We start from the raw sequence: 21,578 nt of genomic DNA, 5'->3' as shown, positions 1-21,578 counted from the left end.
AATTTAATTTACAAAAGACATGAAAAGCAATGAAGATAAAGTTAAAATATATTATAAAATTATCTGTTCTTCTCTTATTGCCTACTCTTTTTTGATCATCTCTTGAGAGTCAGCTTTATTTGATACAAAGAACAATTTCAGAAAAATCCTTGGAAAGCCTTACTCTGAGTGAGGTTCTGTAAATATTCCTTCAAAGTGAGACTACTGAGCAAACTTTGTAGTGAAAAGGACAATTTAAATTCATAAAGCAGCTTCAACAGAAATTAGATAATTGCACAGGACACCTTGTTAACATGTTTCTAGTTTCCAAACCTTCACTTGAAATACACCAGCCTCAGAACTTTGTAAAGTATTTCAGCCAGGACAATCTGGACAGACAGTGCAAAATCTTTATCTTCAAAACAGTCCAGACAATGAAACTGATTTTATGGCACCAGAAATTATCATTATGCTAGGTCATAATTTTATCTATATTTTTCTACTGTCTGTCTATGAAGAAAAATTCCCAGAAAATCACTACTGCACTCTCTCTCTCTCTCCCTCTTTACCCATCTCTTTTCCTCCTAAATGCTGACAAGGCCTAATTCATGAAACAGATAATTGTTGGAGCTTTGATAAATGCATGACAGTTGTAATGGTTATTTACAACATTTTACTTTTGAATTCAGATGAGTAGTTCTAGAGCTAATCTCTGATTCTTTTTATATTCATCATGAACTGCTGTTTCCTAAGTATTCACTTGTGATGTGATCTACATACAGACTGATTTTCTATAAATGTTGAACTTCTGTGAGTGTCACTGGAATCCTTTTTCTGAAATTGAGAATAGACAAAACATACTTTAAAAGAGTGGAAATCTAAAATCAACAGCAGCCATTAAATATAAGCAATTTTTCCATATTCAGAGAATTTCTACAAATATACTCATTTTGGCTTGATTGTGCTTTTAGACAAGAGTACTGAGGAAGGGGTTCTTGTCTACCTACTGCACAAGTATCAGACGTTCAAATACTTATTTTCTTCCAAGATTGGCCAGTTAAGCTTCTTCCTTCCTTCCTTCCTTCCTTCCTTCCTTCCTTCCTTCCTTCCTTCCTTCCTTCCTTCCTTCCTTCCTTCCTTCCTTCCTTCCTTCCTTCCTTCCTTCCTTCCTTCCTTCCTTTTTCTGAATACAGATTCTATACGTATATATTTATATACATACATATATACACACCTGGTTCATTTCACTTGCAAGACAGTCTCAAAATACATATTACCTCTTGTAGACCATAGAGATGGACAAAGGCATGTGTAGGGCTTCTCTCTTTACTTTCTTCTTTCCAATCCTGTGAAAATAGTAGAATAATTCATTTTCTGAAATTAGAAATTGTGACTCTGCCTAGTTTGTTGCTTACTTAAGTAGAAATAAAGCCTAATTCAGTTGAATCCACATAATATCCATGCTGTATTTCACAAAACTTGGTATCCCAGGATTATATAGGGCTCACTGATATGTCCTGTCAAGCTCACAGAACATCTCCCATTGACTGATCTTTGGATTGAGACCAGGGGGACAATATGGCCTCAAGCCAAATTTATTTCCTCTTTTTCCTTCCCCATTTCCTTCCCACCCTGCTTTGCAGGAATAGGGCTTTATCCACTTGTCACTGAGAGCATTAACCCTAGATATGAAAGGAATAAGACAATACCATACTATATAAAAATTCAGCTAATTTTAGTACACTTACAGTCCATCTTTCACAGCAATTCATTCTTCCTTTAGATCACACAAAAGACAGACCTGTGTAACCAAAGCACATTTTGTTCCTCTACCCTTTCTCTCAGCTTCTTTCAAACAACATCTTGAAACTCAGCTAATGCCACAGAAGAAGTCCTTAGCTCTTACCTTGGCCATTTCTTTACAAAGCTGAGGAAATGTGTTAATCAAACCAATATCTAGCCTACTGTTAATCCATCTGATTACCAAGCTGACCTTTTAATCAGTGTTTAAGTAATAAAAGACACCAGCATCACCACACAGCCACGAGTCCTCTTCATGTGCTGAGTAAACAAAACCGATAACAATCATATTGTCTTCAGCATTACTGAGAGATAACACATCACTCAGACTTTAATAAATGGGTTAAAGCAACCCTTTTTGCCAGTTTATAGAACCTGAAGCTATTAAGAATAAATTACTTTTTTAATTAAAGATTTTTTATTACCTAATGAAGGAATTTAAAATGTAAACTGCTGATTGAAAAAGGAAAATGGACTGCAGCCAAGACAGTGAAAAATTCCAGCATATAAGAAAAAAATAATGAGAGCCAGCCACGCATTGCATTGACCTACTACAATTCAAACAGGTAGTTAGCATGTTTAAAGAGAACAGTACATTAACATAATCTGAATTATCATTATTAAAATGCTGCTCCAGGTGTAATTAGTATTTTATTATCATTAATGTTATGGCTTAATTTAATCCTGGACAGATTTCAACTAGTGTTGCTTCTCTCCTGCCTCTGTGAAATTCAAGTTCTGTGGTAACTAATAGAGAAAGTCTTCACAGTTTCCTCATAAATTAATAACCCTTAAAGTCAGAGGGAGCATTCCCAACTCTGCGCGTTTTGGCTGCCCTGCTCTGTGGTCCTGAGCAGACTCATGTCAACTGCTTCCCCTGCAGTTACAATCATCTCCAGCCAGCCTCACTCAAGTAACTCAAATACTCACATCCTTGGAAGCAGAGAAAGCAACAGATAAAATATTGGTCTGTTGATCCAGCTCCATAAGACTCCACCTTGTGCACCCCACAGTCTTCACTGACTAATGATTTGCCTTATAAACAATAAATCTGGTCTTATGGCTCGGTTTTGTTCATCATTTGGTTTTCATCATGCATTTATTCAGCACCCCATAGCTGGTGGTACTTTTTAATCACATGTTTGTCATACTATCTTGATTCAAGCCTTATACTTGGAAGACTCCTAAGGACACAGACACACATACCAAATTGTGTAAATGGGTCAGTTTTATGCTCATCATGTGTTATATCACTCATAGCCAGCCAGCATTTGATACCATGAATTTCTTTTCTTTGTACTTTTAGTGATAATTAAAGCCATCACATTCTCGGGAATTTATTTTCATTTTTGTTTTCCTGTCAAGCCTTCTCAAATCTTTGGTAATAACCAGCAGTCATATTACTGTCTCACCTCAGGTTAGCCTTGGTTTATAACCACTGAGCTGCCTGATGAGCCAAGGGTGAGTAAATCCCCAGGAGGCATCAGTGAATGCCCACTGTAACCTGTTTTCTAGACTCTTGTTTGCCTCACCTAGAAAAAAAATATATATAATATAAAATATAATAAATATAATATAATATAATGTAATGTTATAATATAATGTAATATAATATAATATAATATAATTAATAAAATAATAATCACACTTCTTTAGAAAATCATCCTGTTCTCATTTAAAAATTTTACCATGTGTCAAGGCAAACTATTTCCATGGTTAATTATTTTCTCCATTTAACTTTTGCCCCTTATTTCTAAGATAAATCTGTTTAGCTTTTGCTTCCAACTACTGAATGCTCTGACTGGATTATTCTGTGTGCTGGTTGCTTTTGTTAGATTAAAAATCCCTCTTTCTGTTGAAGTCACGGGTAGACTGTGACTTTATTATTTCTTTATCTTCTCTTAAATGGTATATAAGTTGAGTTTAATAAACTAAAAGAAGAAAAAAAAAAAAGACAACCATATAGACTCTCAATTCTTGGTGATATTTCAAATTCTGCCCTTCTTTCTTGAACCTTTTCCATTTTTTAGCCTCTCTTTTGTGTTATCTTACTGATAGAATTTACCAAGAATGACACTTCCGTATGTATCTGGCACATCTTTATTTGCTTATAGTTTCCTAAGGCATTTTAAACAAGGCATTACTTGAACCTGTTCCCTGAGCTCTAGAGAATGTGTTCAACCCACTGAGATTATGGCTTGTGATGTGCAGTCATTAAAAAATGATAAAGTTCTCTATAATAATCTCTAGGTTAATGTCACCAGGATCTTTCTGAAACTTTCCATTTTTTTCCACGTTTAATCTCTGCTGTTTAATCTTTGTTTTTCTCCATATAATTTTTGAGCAAACAAAATTATTTCTCTCTCCTTGATCAAAAGCTACTGAAAGAGAATTCTTTCCTGCCTAAAAAATGTCATTAGAATTTGTTTTGAAGACCTGTATCTGCAAAATTGATGGGGATTAAAAAAAAAAAAAAAAACATTTGCATAGAGAAATTTTTAAAGCTTCCTTCTTCCAGAATAGGCTCGATGTTGTTTCTTATCCTAGAACTTATAAAGCTGAAGTGAAACTTTTGGGTTACCTTTTTTGACTTTTTCCCTTCTTTTGATTCATTTCTGTCTGTGAGCACTTTTACATCAATCTGAAGTTCCTGTAAAAACCAAACTAATAAATTGCATAGAAAAGCACCATTGAAGTACTTGAGCTGCTGACTTTTAAAAGTCAGCTGTCATCTTGAGTACCTGAGTGCATTAAAAAGCCAGAATTTAGAAATCAAGACTGTGTGATCTACTTGGTTTTGTGGTGAGATCTGGTGGTTGTAACAGTACCATCAGCATTCAATATATAAGGCAAGCTTCACAAACATTTCTTTATGGAGTCTTACACCCCCTTGGCTTTTGGTGCCGAGTCTCCAAAAACTCCTCTAAAGGGTAATTCACAGACTTGCACTAGATCCCATGCCAGAAGGGCTCCCCTCTCTGCCTCATCTCCAGAGGAAGCATGGGAAGAGATGGGAAACAGGAAAATGCAAGCTGGATCAGAACAAGGTCTGTCCATCACAATGTACAGCAGTGATCCATAGCAAATGCCTAGGCAAAAATTAACAAAATGCTTGTATAAGACTATTTCTGCAAAACACGCTCTTAACCTTCGGTAGCATTCCTTTTAGGGACATCCTAGGCAACTGATGTTCTTTATTTAATTATAAAACTAATTATAAAAAAATCCTTTCAGTAATTTTCTTCCATTACATTGTCCAATCATTTCTAGATACAATGATAGACTTTTGAGACAGAGATTTCTACAGCTTATTTACACCACATGAAGAATCAGTCAGCTTCTCTACACTTCCAAGGGCCTTTGCTTATATTCCTCTTCCCTTTGACATTCAGCCCATGTTCCTAACTTTCTGCCCACATGGAGCACCGCACACATAGTGGCTTACAAATTGACTGCAGAAACCTGTGTTAACAACCTGTGACTTTCAAGCCACAGCAGTTGTAGTTTATGTCTTTCTGTCAAGAAGCCAGGATTGTAGCTTTAGCAGCAACCCAACCAAACACTTGATTGATGAGGCCTGCATCCGTGCCAGGAACTGGTGGTGTAAGTCGGAAATTCAAAGATGTCTTTGGACCTGCTCACTGCCCCTGTACCTCAGTGCCATAGTTTTATTCAGCAACACCAGGTAAACCTTTGCCCCTGCATAGAAAAGACATCAAAATTTGATCTATTCTCATGATCCAGTGCAACCTCAGTTTTGTAGTATTCAGAGCATCTTGCAGAATATCTCATCTATTTCTGCATAACTGTGGGAGATACTGACCATCCTAATTGTTTTACATAGTGAGACACAGTGATCAAACTTTCTTTTAATTTTGGGTGCCTTTTTTTTTTTTTTTTTTTTCTGGGAGGAGCAAAAACTTGCCTATTTCTATGTGACTCTATTTTTAATTTACAGCAAAATCTTATAGAGCTCAGGAGATGTACTTTCTTATATAAGTATTATAAATCAAAGCAATAATAAATAAATATTACATATACCAGACAGGCAGCAAGTCTGCAAATCACTTTTGTAAGTGCACCATAAACCTTACCTTGGCAAGGTTGCCCAGGTGAAGTGCCACAAAGATTTGCAGGAAAAAAGTATGCTGGTGTACACAGAATTTTAAATTTAAATTTCCATGTTACAGAGCTCTCATCATTCAGTTTTGCAGTGCACTCTCATTGTGAATAAGGTAAACTGTGCCCTGTTCTACATTATGAGTAAGGCCTTCAGATCAGGGGTAGTGTTTATCTCTACTGGTGCTGGTGAAGCTGTACTTGATATAACAGGTATTTGGGGTTCCTAAATTCAAGAGATGTGTGAAGGGAGAAATTCAAACAGATGGTGAGGGGTCTTGGGCATTTCACCTACCTAGAGAGGCTGGGAGAGCTGGGCTCATGTAGTCTGGTGAAGAGACACTGAAGGGGTGTTCTTATATCAGACTGAACTACTTAGAAAAGTAGTTACAAAGACAAAAATAAATAAATAAATAAATAATCCATGATGTCTTAGCTGGGTCAGTTATGTTGGCATGCATGTACAGTGCGTTTAGTATGGAGCTGCTACTTCTGCATGGTATTTTGGTGTACTATGCATGAAAGCAGAGGATTGTGAAAGACCAGTTCAAATGTCTCTTTATCACACTTCACTTTAGTGGAAATATAAAGTGAAAAATGATACTTTTTCTGTCTTCAGATTCAGAAGATTCCTGAGAACCACTAGACGGATCTGCCTCTCTCAGTTCTTTGGAAATTGCCTTACATGGGATGTAGACACTTCTGCAAACAAATAATATGCAGCACTCTCCTTTGGGGAATATAACAGTTATTGCTAATATTTACCTTATAAACAGTTGAGTGAAGAGCCACATAAAATGCATGCAATTTAACAGGGAAAATAAATAGAATTTGCAGGTATAGTTTAATTTACTGACGGTAAGTAAAATATTACAATCAAATAATTCATTTCATAGCAAGAAAAGGAAAGTTAAAAAGTGTGAGACAAGGTTACATTGCCATTTGGCTATTTCTCTTCATATCTCTTCAGCTTGGAGCAGTGGGGATGCGTTTTTGTTGTTAGAATTGATGGCATAAAGAACAGGAGATACTCATAGAATCATAGAATTCTTTGGGTTGTAAGGGACCTTAAAAATCATCTAATTCCACACCCCTTCCATGAGCACAGATACCTCTCACCAGCCCAGGCTGTCCAAAGCCCCATCCAGCCTGGCCTTGAATGCTTCCAGGGATGGGGCATCCACAGCTTCTCTCGGCAGCCTGATCCTTTTGATGAGACAGTGGAGAACTAATGACTTGATCCTACAGAATCTAAAGGTATAAGAGGAAAGCCTAAAATAAATAAATAAATAAATAAAGAGTATACAACATATACTCTGGAAGCTTTTTAATTTTTCCCTATCATCACTGAAACCATGATAAAGTAGTGGTTACAGAAATGGACCTTTAATGATTTTCCTTGTGCTTCTTCCAGACTTGTCTATCAAACACCAGTGTTTAGAAAACCTCTGTGGGGTACTATTTCAAACATTAATACAGTAATCAGTGAGGAACCTCTGGATATTGCAGCTGTTTGTTTTTTTGTTCGTTTTTTTTTGTGTGTGTGTGTGTGTTTTTGTTGTTGTTGTTGTTTTTCAAGCCAGAGGACTTGTACAATCAATCCACAAATTCCTCTGGCCAGACAAGCTGAACTGACTAATGCCAGATGATACAAGACTGCCTAAGTTATTATAAAAACTAAGATGTCCCATTTGCATCCTAGACTTTTTATTCTTCTATTATAAAGAACTACCAGTACATCCATTCATCTTTGTAATATACTCTTATGACTATGAAACAGAGAATGTATCTGAATTAAATAAACCAGAGTGAGAACACTTGTTTTTATTAAACAAAAATTTCTATGAGGCTCTTTTTCTATATCTCTTCTATGTTTTTTTTTTCTGTTTTTGTTTGTTTGTTTGTTTCTTCTTTAAGAAGATACCTTCAAGATCTGTGCCAGTTGAATATTCTTAAGCAATTACAGACAAATTGCTGGAATAAAGGAAGTGCACACATCAGTAAATTCAAGTTAGTATTTGCTAACAGACAGAAAACTACCTAGGCCTTATTAAATTACCTTGAACTTTAAGTTACTGCAATACCCAACAATTCTGACTGAAACAAACATCAACAAGAAAAGGAGCCAATGCCTTTGCATAGCAGTACAGTGATCTGTATGAATTTACATAAGATTAAAACACTGTTTATTAATCTATATATTTTTTTCCAATGGTCAGTTTCCATATCTTTTTTATCTAAAAGGTACAAATAAAATACTATAATGCCCAGTAACTGGGCACAAAACTATATAACCCCCAAACCTGTACTGATAAAGGAAATTTTTTCTCCTCATGAACGAAACATGCAAAAACCATACAATGAAATTAACAATAAAACCAGGATGATTTTCCAATTTTGCAACAATTAGACTAGTATGTAATCACAAGATAACAAGGCTTGCTGCAGATTTGAAATAGCCTTTAGACATAACTGAATTTAAGGTGCTTAGTCCACGAAATGGATGCTTAGTGCCTGTGATCCAAGGCACCTAATCCAGAGAAGCAGGGGAGGTTAATCTTAATTTATTACAGAGGTGTACAGTATAGATATCTGTAGCTGACCATGTTGCCTAAATTCCTAATATGGTACAATTTCAGGTTGCAGTTAAAAAGGAGTCCTTGAGTCTCTCTCCTAGCTGTCTCAGTTGTCTCCCTTGCAGTGACCCTAAGGGTCATACAGCCTCAGTTCAGCAAATTGGTTCGCTAGAAAACTAAGACTCCCTCTAAAATATAGTTATTTCCCCTTGATCATATGGACTTACTGAAGTACTCAATGTAATGCAGTCTGCAGCACTGTGACAGCTAGGTTTGCTCCATCACAAAGTCCCATACAAGCAAATGGACAGACTGCTCCATCACAAGGTCCCATAGAAGCAAAGCAACCATACAGCTGTGAAATAGTCCAGCCATAGGTAATAAATAAATAAAACTATTATTTTTGGTGTAGTCCAGTAGCCCATACTAACACCAAACAAGGTGTAAGATCATATGTTTCTTTTTAGGTGAAATTACTTTAGTTCCAAGTGCCTAAAATTTGGAGATCCCCCAGGCGATCTGGCTGATGATGGGCTCAGAATTGAGAGTCATGATGTAGCCCCCTTGTAATACAGCCTTTTATTTCTTTTCTGTGATTTCTTCTTGTAGAGGCTAAGATACAGGCGTGTAAGGAGATTTTCCATCTGAAGACACTCAGACAAAGTTGCTGGGAAATGCTCCTGCTTCCCCTAGTTTTTATGCAAATATGGATTACAAACATTTTTGAAGAGGTTTGTCTTTTTCTGAACCACCTGATGCAGATATTTGGGGTTGTGCTATAATGCAGTGAAATTAGTACTTCTGGAAAGAACCAAACAAATCTACTGCTAATTTTCAGAACTAATTTAGCAAGCTAGTTGTCACTGTTTGAGGTTCTTCTGCTCCCTGATAAAACCAAGAAAATGACCTCACCCCCAAACCAATTTGAATTGCAAAGTTTCTTTTTTCTCAAAATGTTGCAGTCTTTCTGCACAGTGTTGACATTTTTTGTATACGAGAACTGTCTTCAAACTATATCTCAATTCCAGAGATGATCATGGCACAATCTCTTGTTTGTACCCTCAGTAAGGACTCAAGTTTACTGAGGAAAAAACATACCATCTCTTCTTGGTTTGTTTCTTTGTTTAGACACTCATCAAAATCCTTCCAATGATTGAACAATGGTCTTCAGAAATCAAAAGTCTCAGAGCAACTCTCGATTTCTAAGTAACCTTTTTTAACTAATGTATGTCCTGCTTAGTTTCACCAAGCAGATGAGGAGTTTAATGCAAACTGAGATGATCAGCTCTAGGTTGCACCTACAAAACACTGGTTGCCATGGGATAAACACTTCAGAGAGATGTTACTAGATTTTTTCAAATCAAAAGTAGTTTCATGATACTGATAAGTAATTTAATTCTGCTGAACTTTCCTGAAAAAGGATCAGTGAAATTTCAGAGAGCTTTTGGTTTATGAGAAGTGTTCTCTGCTCTCACTAATTTCTGCTCTCCAACTAATTTTAAGGGTTTTTGTTTGTTTGTTTGTTTGTTTTAACTTTAAGCTTCACTCCTACAATACAAGCTGTATAAGAAGGTGGCATTGAGGTTACTGGTCAACTTTTTTACTCTTCAGTCCCCTTCAGCAGCACATTTTATTCACTGATTTCATCTCCCAGGATACATTATCTCACATATACAGCAAATTTGATGTATCTCAGAATGTAGTTGAGGGTGGTGAGCAGCACTCTTGGTTACAGAGAAAGGAAGGGAGCATAGCCCAATTCCACACTGCAGAATCTGATACTATGAGATCTCCACAGGTTCTAGATTGGTGGGGGTGCAGGAAAGCAGGAATAGTGAAAATTAAGGCAAAATGCACTGCGCATGCAGTGTCGAACATGAATGCCTCTCTCCATGTCCTGTAGGCTTCGGCTCTGCACTGCGCTAACTATTGAGCTGTTTCAGAGCTGGCTCACATCTAGGTGGTTTGGATGATAAGTCAAGGAAGCTCTAGACAACTGTGAAAATGCAGAAAATTGAATACTGAATACAGGATTATCTGAGGAGACCCCTTCTTTTCTGAGAGGTGGTCACCACCTTCCCAGATGCAACAAAGAAACAACAGCAATGCCATCATGACTTGAGTACTCCTTGAGTACTGTGTTCAGTTTTGGGCCCCTCACTACAAGAAGGACATGGAGGTGCTCGAGAGAGTCCAGAGAAGGGCAGAGAAGCTGGTGAAGGGTCTGGAGAACACGTCTTACGAGGAGTGGCTGAGGGAGCTGGGATTGTTCAGCCTGGAGAAGAGGAGGCTCAGGGGCGACCCTATCGCTCTCTATAGGTACCTTAAAGGAGGCTGTAGCGAGGTAGGGGTTGGTCTATATCTCCCACGTGCCTGGTGACAGGACGAGGGGGAATGGGCTAAAGTTGCACCAGGGGAGGTTTAGGTTGGAGATTAGGAAGTTTGGTAGTGGCAGGGCTGCAGGGGTGGCCTCTCTGAGGAGAGCCCAGCAGCTCCCCCATGTCAGAGCAGAACCAGCTCCAGCTGCTCCAGAAGTGTCCCACCACTGGCCAGCACTGAGCCATGAGTGATGCTGGTTGGGTCTCTGGGAGAGAAAAAAGAGAAAAAACTTCTTCACGACAGTAGTGGGGAGAGAAGAGTGAGAAAATACAGAGAGAAACAACCCATGAGCCTTTTTATTTTCTCCCCCTCTTCCTTTCAGTAGGGGGAGTAAGAAAGTGGTGAGATAGAATTTAGTTGACCTTCGGTGTGAAACCACCATAAATTAGCATATATGTATGTTCTTTGAATTCACTGGAACAGATATGGCCTGCTATATCTGCAAACTTTGATATCGCTATGTCAAAGAAAGGTTTGTAAACACCAGGGAGCAGTTTAAGGGAATGCAGACTTGACCAGCATCATGAGTCTCATGTTTTGCTCTTCCAGATCAGTCAGACTATTCACTTCATTAGTCATTCAGCCAAGAGAATGGAAGGGCACTTGCTACACTGACATGTTCCCACATTTTGTGTTTCAGCTATCTAATCATCCCTTTCACAGAATCACAGAATCACAGAATCGCAGAATAGTCTAGGTTGGAAGAGACCTCCAAGATCACCTAGTCCAACCTCAGCCCTAACACTAACAAGTCCTCCACTAAACCATATCACTAAGTTCAACATCTAAACGTCTCTTAAAGACCTCCAGGGATGGTGACTCAACCACTTCCCTGGGCAGCCTATTCCAATGCTTAACAACCCTTTCAGTAAAGAAGTTCTTCCTAATATCCAACCTAAACCTCCCCTGGTGCAACTTTAGCCCATTCCCCCTCGTCCTGTCACCAGGCACGTGGGAGATATAGACCAACCCCTACCTCGCTACAGCCTCCTTTAATGTACCTGTAGAGAGCAATAAGGTCGCCCCTGAGCCTCCTCTTCTCCAGGCTGAACAATCCCAGCTCCCTCAGCCGCTCCTTGTAAGACTTGTTCTCCAGACCCCTCACCAGCTTTTCCTATATCTAGTAATGAAAGACAGAAAAAGGTTTAGTATTATCCTTTTATGATAAGTGGTCTTGTCACTCTTCTGATGTCTCTCTTACTAGAATGGAGATTGTCCCCTCTGAAACAGATGGGCTTTTTTGTTGTGGCCTGACTTTAACATACAGTGGCTCTTCCCTCCGTCTTTCCTGAATGTAACAAGACCTTACTTTGCTTTACCAGAAGCCAATAATTGAGAATTTCAGGCAGGATAGAGGTGAACAGAAAGTAGAAAAGCATGACCCTGAACAAGTAATTTTCAAGGGCACAAATTCTTTCCTTCTGGCTCATTGAACATTACCCATGATTTCCCTCTTTTAAACATAATAACATAGAATTGCTGTTTCAGAACAGACCAATGGTCCATCCAATGCATCCTCATAATCCCAATACTAACCAACACTGAATGCTTCAAGAGGGCATTAAAAAAAAAAAAAAAAGTCATACATCTAATTGGACAATAACACACCATAGGGGCATGGGGGGAAGTTACTAACTGACCTCATCTGGTGTTCAGGTAATTTTCTTAAATATGAGAATTGACAACCCTTGTAATTTTTTCAGTGCAGTTAGTGTTACTGCAGCTGCTCTTCCTAGTCATGAAAATATCTGTTATTGCTTTCAGTGGGACAAAGTATGTTTCCTCTTCTGCATTCATGCTTTAAAAACAACTATCTAACATTGTGTTAAGTTTCTTTTTAGACCCCTTCCAACCCAAGCTATTCTATGACTCTGTGATTCTGTGATTCTATGATTCTGTGATTCTATGATTCCCATTATGCTATGATTCCTACTATGCTGTTTCCTGTTGTGTTCCATGATCATCCAAAATGTAGGGTTAAGGATTTGTGCTAATAATAGTCTAAGCAGTGTGTTGCCTTCAGAATTCTCCCAAGTAAGAAAAAAATTCTTTCTTCATGAAGAAGAAAAGAGACAGTAAAAGCAAAAGAAACATAAATGAAAAAGAAAAAAAAAAATGTTAAAGAAATGCAAATTTGTCACACATAATGTTAAAGGAAAACATACAATAAAACACTTGTACATTTGCTCACAACAAAGTGTAGAAATATAGACCCATTTCAGCTGGAGTCAGGTTTGCATGTCATCTGCTCCATCCTATGCATTAAATTGGAATTGATGTCACTGTCTTTTTCACCATGCTAACAGGTGCCTGTCTAATCTGAATTTGACTGCTTCCACTTTCAATTTCATAAACTCTATGGGGAGCCTCTCATTCCCTAAACATTTCTTCAACTAAAGGCGTAACATAACCACAAGCCAATGCATTTTCCTTGATTTAGCAGGTTTTCAATCAGATTCAAGACTAAATTTTTGCAAACAGCTACCTCAGAGACAAGAGATGTCAGTGATGCTACTGCATCAAATAAGAAGAAATTCATACATTCTATATATGCATAGTTTCCTTCTGGAACATCAGCTCATCCCCACCTTGAATCCAACAGTTTTGAAAATAAACAAGGTTTCATAAAATGTTTTGCACTTTCAGCGGATTCCTTCACAAATATTGTTTGAACCTTCCAGTGCTACAAAAATTGTGCTTATGGAAAGCAAAATAGAAATAGTTAAAGAGTATAGTATCGTAGAATCATAGAATCATTTAGGTTTGAAAAGACCTATAAGATCATCTAGGCCAGTCATCACCGAACACTACTAAGTCTACCACTGTACCCTGTTCCTAAGCCACATCCACACCTCTCTTAACATCTCCAGGGATGGCAACTTCACCACTTTCCTGGGCAATGCCTAGCCACCATTTCTCTGAAGAAATTCTTCCTGACATCTAGTCTAACATACTCCTGACATAACTGGAGACCGTTTCCTTACATCCTATTACTTTTTACGTGAGAAAAGAGACCAACATCCTCCTTGTATCAACCTCCGTTCAGGTAGTTATAGAGAGAAATAACATCTCCCCTGAGCCTCCTCTTCTCCAGCCTAAACAACCCCAATTCCCTCAGCTGGTCCTCATGTCTTGTTTCCTAGTCCCTTCACCAGCTTAATTGCTCTTCTCTGCACAGGTTCCAGCAACTCAACATACTTTTTGTAGAGAGGGGCCCAAAACAGAACATAATATTCAAGGTGTGGTGAGATGTTGTTATCTTCTGTCAACACCAAACCCTCAGGAACAAGTATCACTTACACCCTTTACTCTTTGCAAGATTCCCTGTGTACACAACTACATCAGACAGGAGGGTTTTGATGAATCCAGCACTCCACAGATTCCTTAATTCCAAGTGATTTTAAATAAAGGAACTCTTTTGGAATTACTGAACCATTCCCATTGCAACAGCGCAGGAAATCACTCAGAAGGTTGCCATGTCTCAAAGAGATGTATGTTGTGAAAAGGATTACTATCTCAGTGGGAATAGTGGGGCTAATAAAGATATTGATTAGTTCTTTTCTCTAAAATATCATTTTACATATTTTTTCCACCATTTGTATTTATTTAAAGAAATAGCAATAAAAGCAACAAAAACTACATTTTCACTTTGCAAGACTGGCCACAGTGTAACTTTACAGATCAGTCTTAGTATGATAATGGTGTGATTAAAACCAATGCCACTACAAAATAGTAATAATTAAATTTTAGCTCACATGCAGAATTTCACAGCCAAAAAAGAAAAGTCCTCAAAGATATAGAGATGTCATGTCTGAAACCTTTCAATACTTAAAGGAGGTTTATAAAAAAGATAGAAGGCAACTTTTTCTATGGGTAGATAATTATAGGACAAACGGGAATGGTTTTAAACTAAAAGAGGGGAGATTTAGATTAGATGTTAGGAGGAAATTCTTCACTCAGAGAGTAGTGAGGCACTAGAACAGGTTACTCAGAGAAACTGTGCATGCCCCATCCCAGGAGGTGTCCAAGACCAGGTTGGACAGGGCTTTGAACAATGTGGTTTGTTGGGAGGTGTCTCTGCCCATGGCAAGAGGGTTGAAACTAGATGATCGTTAAAGTCACTTCCAACCCAAACTGTTCTATGATTCTACGTCCCTTTGATTTCAATGATGTTAGTTGTCGAAATAATTTTGGGCACTGAACCTGAGTAACCCAGGAGGTTCCATTGCTACTAGTAGAATTTTTTCCCCTCAGTTAGGTATTTTTTTAAAGTAATTCTGTCTCACATCATCCAGAAACATACCATGTGACCTACTTTGATACTGATAAGCATATGAATATTTCAGTTTATAAAGTACAAAATTTGACACACGACCTTCAGCAGGACTGTGCTCTTGCCTAGCAGATAATCCACTGCTCACCCTACTGACACTGCCCTCAGCTTATCTGAAAGGCCATTTCTAATAAATGACCATTTATCACTGGATAGTGGAGGCAATTTCAGTCTACAACATACTAATTTAACTCTGGCTGCTTTCACTCTGACTATAAGCTGTTTCCAAAACAATAGAAAAACTTTTAAAGTAACTGTTGAAATACAGACTCATTCTATGTCTTTACAGTTTCTTTATGAATTTTAGTATATCCTAGAAGTCAATACTGTAACAGTTAAAAATAAATAAATAAATAAATAAACAAACAACTCTTTGGATCATCTAGGTAATATTTAAAGCCATTATTAATTGTTCTGGGTAAAACAGATTTTTTTCTGAAGATCTTAAAGCAGGTTCTTATGTACCTCACCGCTTCCTGTTGTACCATGTCTGAAAAATACTGTCCGACTTCACAGTGGTTCTTAGTTAATATGTTGGTTTAGATTGTCCTGGATTCAGCTGGGATAGAGTTAATTTACTTCCTACTAGCTGATATGGTGCTGTGTTTTGGATTTAGGATGAGAATAATGCTGAGAATAAAACATCCCATGTTTTAGTTGTTGCAGGGCAGTGCTTACACAGAGCCAAGCACTTTTCAGCTTCTCACACTGCCCTGCCAGCAAAGAGGCTGGGGGTGCCCAAGGAACTGGAAGGGGACAGAACCAGGACAGCTGACCCAAACTGGCCAAAGGGATGTCCCATACCATGTGGTGTCATGCAGAACAATAAATCTGTGGGGAGTTGGCCAGGGTGGAGCTGCCACCGCTCAGGGACAGGCTGGGCATCAGCCAGTGGGTGGTGAGCAATTGCATTGTGCATCACTTGCTTTGTTTCTTCTTTTAGTTGTTATTGTTCTTTTTTTTTTTTTTTTTTTTTTCTGTCTTGTTAAACTGTCCTTATCTCAACCCAAAAGTTCTCGCATTTTTCTTTTCAATTCTCTCCCCCATCCTCCTGTGGGGGTGAGGAGAGTGAGTGAACTGCTGTGTGGTTTTAGCTGCCTGCTGGGTTAAACCACAACAAGATGAATTCTCTTTCATTTTTCCTTAGACTCCTATCCTCCACTTTAACTGTAAAGTTCCCAGTTTATAGACAAGGATATGAGTCACAGAAAAATCTAAGTTTATTTTGGAGGACTGTGACAAGACAGGGAATTCAGCTCCCTTCTTCTGAGATTTAAACTACGGGGATGAATTAATTTCAAAAGAAGGCAGCTGAGAAGGAGACCTATCCACTAAAAGATAAGACAAAATATTTCTGACTGAAGGGGAGGTATAAGAGGTTTTGTTTGGCTTGAAATCAAAGATTCTCAGGAAGTCATTAATCTTCTGCAGAGCTCATTAAAGGATGTCCCACCCCACATTAGCAACTGCAGATGGTTTTTAAAATACATTCCTGAAGAACAGAAAAGAAAGAAGGGATGCATAGACTTCGTTTCAGTTAGTATCATTTTCATTAGCTTTATAACTCTTAAAGGTGGATGGTAGAATGGTGAATATTGATTTGTTTGACTGAGAAAGTGTCTGGCAATGGCAAAAAAGAAGAAGGAACACAAAATATGCCTGTTGTCTGGAAATATTTGATTACAATCGTTTTGTAGAATAAAGTCACTTCAACCATTAAGACAATCATACCAATCTCTATTTATTTCATATATAAAAGAGTTAAACAACAAGGCCATATTTCTTTATGTAAAAGACACTGAGACTTGATGCTGTCATTCAAATTTCAAGCTGATGACTCTAAAAGTTACTACTATTAATATCTATCAGCATTCTTTCACAGAACTAAAATTAGCTTGAAATACTGTTATTGTTATAGCAAAGTTTCAGTGTTATTTTGATTTCTGAACATCCTTATAACTCAGTAAGTACATGCTAGTTAATTGCAGAGATTTACTCTGATACTTGTATGCAAATTTACTGTGCTGATATTCAGTGCTGTCCTCCTGTTTTGGTAGACCTATTGCAGACGTTTACATTGCAGATCTTTGACTCGTGCTATCTTATTTTGTATGTAGCTTGTATTGGATCTGACAAAAAAAAAAAAAAAAAAGTGTATCCAGTTTTAATGATCTATTTGTTAATGTTTCATCTGAAAGTTTCAACAAAAAATGACAGAAAATGCCTGGTCAGCTTTTCTTGATATTTTCTGTTACTGGGTGAGGCAGGCTAACATGGTGACTTTATAGGGATTGTAGTTCCTAAATTTAATTCTTGGATCTCTGGCTTTTGATAGTCATTGTCATTTCACAAAAATGGGTTCACTTCCACACCATACCATTTCTGTCTACAGCAAAGAAGAGTGTACAGCTCACTAGAGGCAGCATGAAATTCATTGCAAAACAAGTAGTAAGAAATAAACACGAGTATTATTTAATAATTAAAATATATTAATATATTCATAGAAATGTATGAAAAGAACACCACAGATTTATAATAGCAGTAGGAAATCTACATCTCTTCTTGGAATTTATCTTTTCTTAAGGGACTGTGTCTAGCTCAACTCAGTCCCAAGTTGGTTGGCATAATATTGTATACAGACTTTAAGATTTAAAGCAGAGTCTGGAGAAGTAGATCAGTTTTCACTTGAATTCTTTAGAAGTTAGTCTGCCCTTTCTTTATCAAAATGCTTTTTTTCATGTGTGAAAAAGAGGGGCATATCAGATCTGCGAAGAGTAGAAGAAACTAATATGGCATCTATGTGAAATCTTATTTACATATAACTGGATCCAATTTGTGGTATCGTGAGGTGAAGAGAAAAAAAGTGACATCTGAAAGAACCATGTCCATGGGCAGACACCCAGCCACCTGTGGAACCTGTGCTGTTGCCAGAAAAGAAAGCAGCCAGTTTTATGCCAGCAAAACCGTGTATCAGTCATGGGCCAGATATTGCTGAGTGTGAAATCTCTTTCTGACATGGGACTGGTTTGCATGAAATGACGTGGCCAGGTTGACAGTTATAGCTGGCAGCTCCATGTCAGAGAGAGTAAATTTCATGTGTAGCAAACATGAATAGTCCTCCTGGTGTCTTTCTTGCCTTTCTATCTGGTTCACACACTGGTTCTGCTGTGCAACTAATCTTAAGACAAGAATAGTCATTATTCGTTTCTTCTTGCACCTCCACATTCATACACAGCTGGTTTCTCTTATAAGCCATGGCTTCACCTGGGGAGGAAGACTTTTATCAGCTAACTGAGACTACAGACATAAAGCAGCCATCAGTGAATCACTGATATTGCATATGATTGTTGGAGATGACCCAATCCAGTATTAATATACAACATTATAAAGACTGGACCCTTGATTTATCTTTGAGTGATTTGTGTGGTATTGCTGATGCTGAGTCCTATATGAGACTGCAGACAGTACAAGGTGCTCTGCATATAGCCAAAACCAAGACTATTGCAACACCTTATGTTGTTATGTCATGAGAAAATTTCTTTCATTGTCACCAATTTTGTAAGAGATGGCTACAAATAATTTTACATTAATAAGGTGCAAGAAATTAAGTAACTCAAAATTTTATATATTTCCAAATAGAAGCTACCCATTCATTTTCTTTATGTCTGTTCATAAGCGCTTGAGTTTTATGCACATACACATGAACATACACATGCATACATAAATGTGCTCATACATATATTATGACATTTATATGCATACATTTAAATACATATTTAAATGTGTATTTATATATATACACCATACTTTTATATGTGTACCATAAAACGTGATATATAAACTGTGCAATGATTCATGCACATAGAAAACACCCCAAAATTTTGACAGCTTGATTGCTAGTATAAGAAATCAGTTGGACATGAAACAGTTAATAAAATTATCCAGAAACATCCTTGCTAAAGTCAAAATCAAAAACTACTTCTGCAAATGCTGATTATTTTTTTTTTTAACAAGGGGGGAGGGTAAGAAAATGACTTCTTGAATGGCTGCTTAAGTTTAAAGAGGCTCATTTTAAAATACTGAAATATGTATTAAATAAAAGGTTAGAGTATTTGAACTTATTTGAACTTGAATGTCAGCTTCTATTAAACTCACAACAACAAAAAAATAAACATCTATCTCAAAATTAACCTGGCTTAACAGAGAAGCTAGATATCCAACTCTAAAATGTCTCCAGAATGACTTATCACAAAGTCAAAGAAAGACAGGATAAGTACGAGCCTAGGGAGGAGAAATTCTCAAATTTTCATCAATGCTGGTGCAAAAGCACAGCATATTTTAGACAAAAAAAAAAAAAAAGTCTTAACATTGAGGAAAAGAATTTTTATTTCTTCTGCTCATCCTGCAGGGGACAAGTGGCACAAAGCAAATAAAGAAACATAGAACAAATAAAATAAAATAAAATAAAATAAAATAAAATAAAATAATAAAATAAAATAAAATAAATAAAAATAAAATAAAATGAAATAAAATAATTAAAATAAAATAAATAAAAATAAAATAAAATAATTAAAATAAAATAAAATACAATTATGCAGGAGGAGAGTATCTAGAACCAAAAAGAAGCAGGGCCTTTCTCAGTGTGAGCCTGCATTTTCTCAGGAGCTGCATGCCATGAATGTATTGAACTAACATAACGACAAAACCTGCTGATCTCAGACTCACCTGAATATGCAAGAATTGTGTTGTTTCCCTCTCCAGGGAAAGGGCTTATAGCACCTCCTGCTTTCCACGGTTCTTCAGCTTCATAGCCCTCAGCATAGTTCATCCTCTTCACTCCAGCAAGCAACTGGCAGATAGCAAAGAAGAGGAGCAAAGGCCAAAAGATGCTCGAAACAATATTAATAAGAAATGGCTGTTAGTTCAGTGTTCATTCAGCACTCAATATGACAGCACCACTGAGACCAGCTCAGTGCAATCTCAACAGAGAGGATGTTATAAAGCACAAAAATAAAAAAAAAAAGGATTAAATTATTGTTTTTATTGTTTTCTCTAGGATATTAAAATCCTTTTATAACTGGAGACATTAAGAGCTCCTCCTATTAAATATGGTATTAGTGAGAACAAGAATTCCTCATGAGAATACCAAAGTAAATGGTGAGGTATACTGAGATTTAAATTAGATTTCTAATTCCTCCTATTCATTGATTTTCTTTTTTCAAGACAAATCCGTTTAAGTAAATGTTGCCTAGGTTTTCATAGTACTTAGAGCTCAATTTCATAAGCAACAGTGCTTTATCAGGTTATAGCAGACAATGAGAGCTGCAGGAGCTACCTATACCCTGTCCATTCTCAGCCCTTCATACATAAGGTGGTGGGACTGATTTCAGTTTGGGGGTAAGCTAAGTCCAGTTATCTCACATTTGCAGTAGCTGAAAGTGTGGAGTGAGAGGTTATCGTTGCCCCTCTGATAATGCACTGCTGTGACAGGAAGACCAAGCCTTTATTCATCAGTTTCTTCCATTTTCTCACTTACAAAATGATTATCCAAGATTAATCAAGTAGTATTCAGAAACACTCAAATGTACCTATAATGCTTATTTACAAACTGTTTTCATTTCCTACTGCGTGACAGAACTAGATTCACGCCTGGACTGGCATCAGGACAAAGCAGGGCCAGTGGCTCCCTGGGGGCTGGGAGTGATGGGGGCTACCCATGGAGGCTGATGGGACAGGGACAGGGAACAGGGCAGGCTGGGGTGGGTGGAGAAGCTCCCCCTGCCCAGGGAAAAAATTTCTGGAAAGAGACAGCACCAACATAAGTGGTGCAAAAAAGTCTTTGCCAACAGGATGGCCAACCTCTTGTGGAGACCCTTGAACTATGAATGACCACAGAGGGAGATGATGACGCATAGTCAGGATTAGACAGGGTGTCTTCTACAGACCACCTGATCACACAAGTGGAAAAGCCTCACATTTGCAGACCCTGGTCTTCATGGGGCACTCAATCACCCTGATATCTGCTGGAGGGAGAACAGACCAGAGCACAGGCAGGCCAGGAGGTTTCTTGAGTGCATAGAGGAACACTTCTTGACATAGATGACCAAGGAAACAAAGAGGGAGAAGCTTTGCAGGACCTGACACTTACAAACAAGGGAGAACCGACTGGGGATGTGAATGTCAGGGGCAGCATTTGTTGTAGTGTGTGTGTGATGGTGGAGTTAACATGAGGAGCAAGGCAAAAAGCAGGATCATAACCATGATCTCCAGAAGACCAGACACTGGCCTCTTCAGAGATCTTCTTAGAATAATCCCATGGAATAAGACTACTGGAGACAAAGAAGGGTAGAGGAGATCTGGATGATTTTCAAGGATCACCTTCAAGCTCAAGA

General features: G+C 37.7%; 1 long non-coding RNA gene across 1 annotated transcript in view; it reads right to left on the bottom strand.

Annotated features, from left to right (window-relative positions):
• Positions 1-1,221: 1,221 nt before the first annotated feature.
• The window catches only part of LOC310899460, a 55,149-nt gene continuing 34,792 nt past the window's right edge, over positions 1,222-21,578 (bottom strand). Inside the window, exons 2-3 of the long non-coding RNA XR_014584294.1 lie at positions 19,912-20,035; positions 1,222-1,325 (exon numbers count right to left, since the gene is read on the bottom strand). This is a non-coding gene — a long non-coding RNA (uncharacterized lncRNA). The remainder of the gene's footprint in view (positions 1,326-19,911; positions 20,036-21,578) is intronic.

This window comes from Anser anser, assembly GCF_964211835.1.
Source record: "Anser anser genome assembly, chromosome: 4".
In the NCBI taxonomy this organism is placed as follows: Eukaryota; Metazoa; Chordata; class Aves; order Anseriformes; family Anatidae; genus Anser; species Anser anser.
Note: the sequence above shows the minus strand (reverse complement) of the source record. Positions and strands in the feature narration are given on the sequence as shown.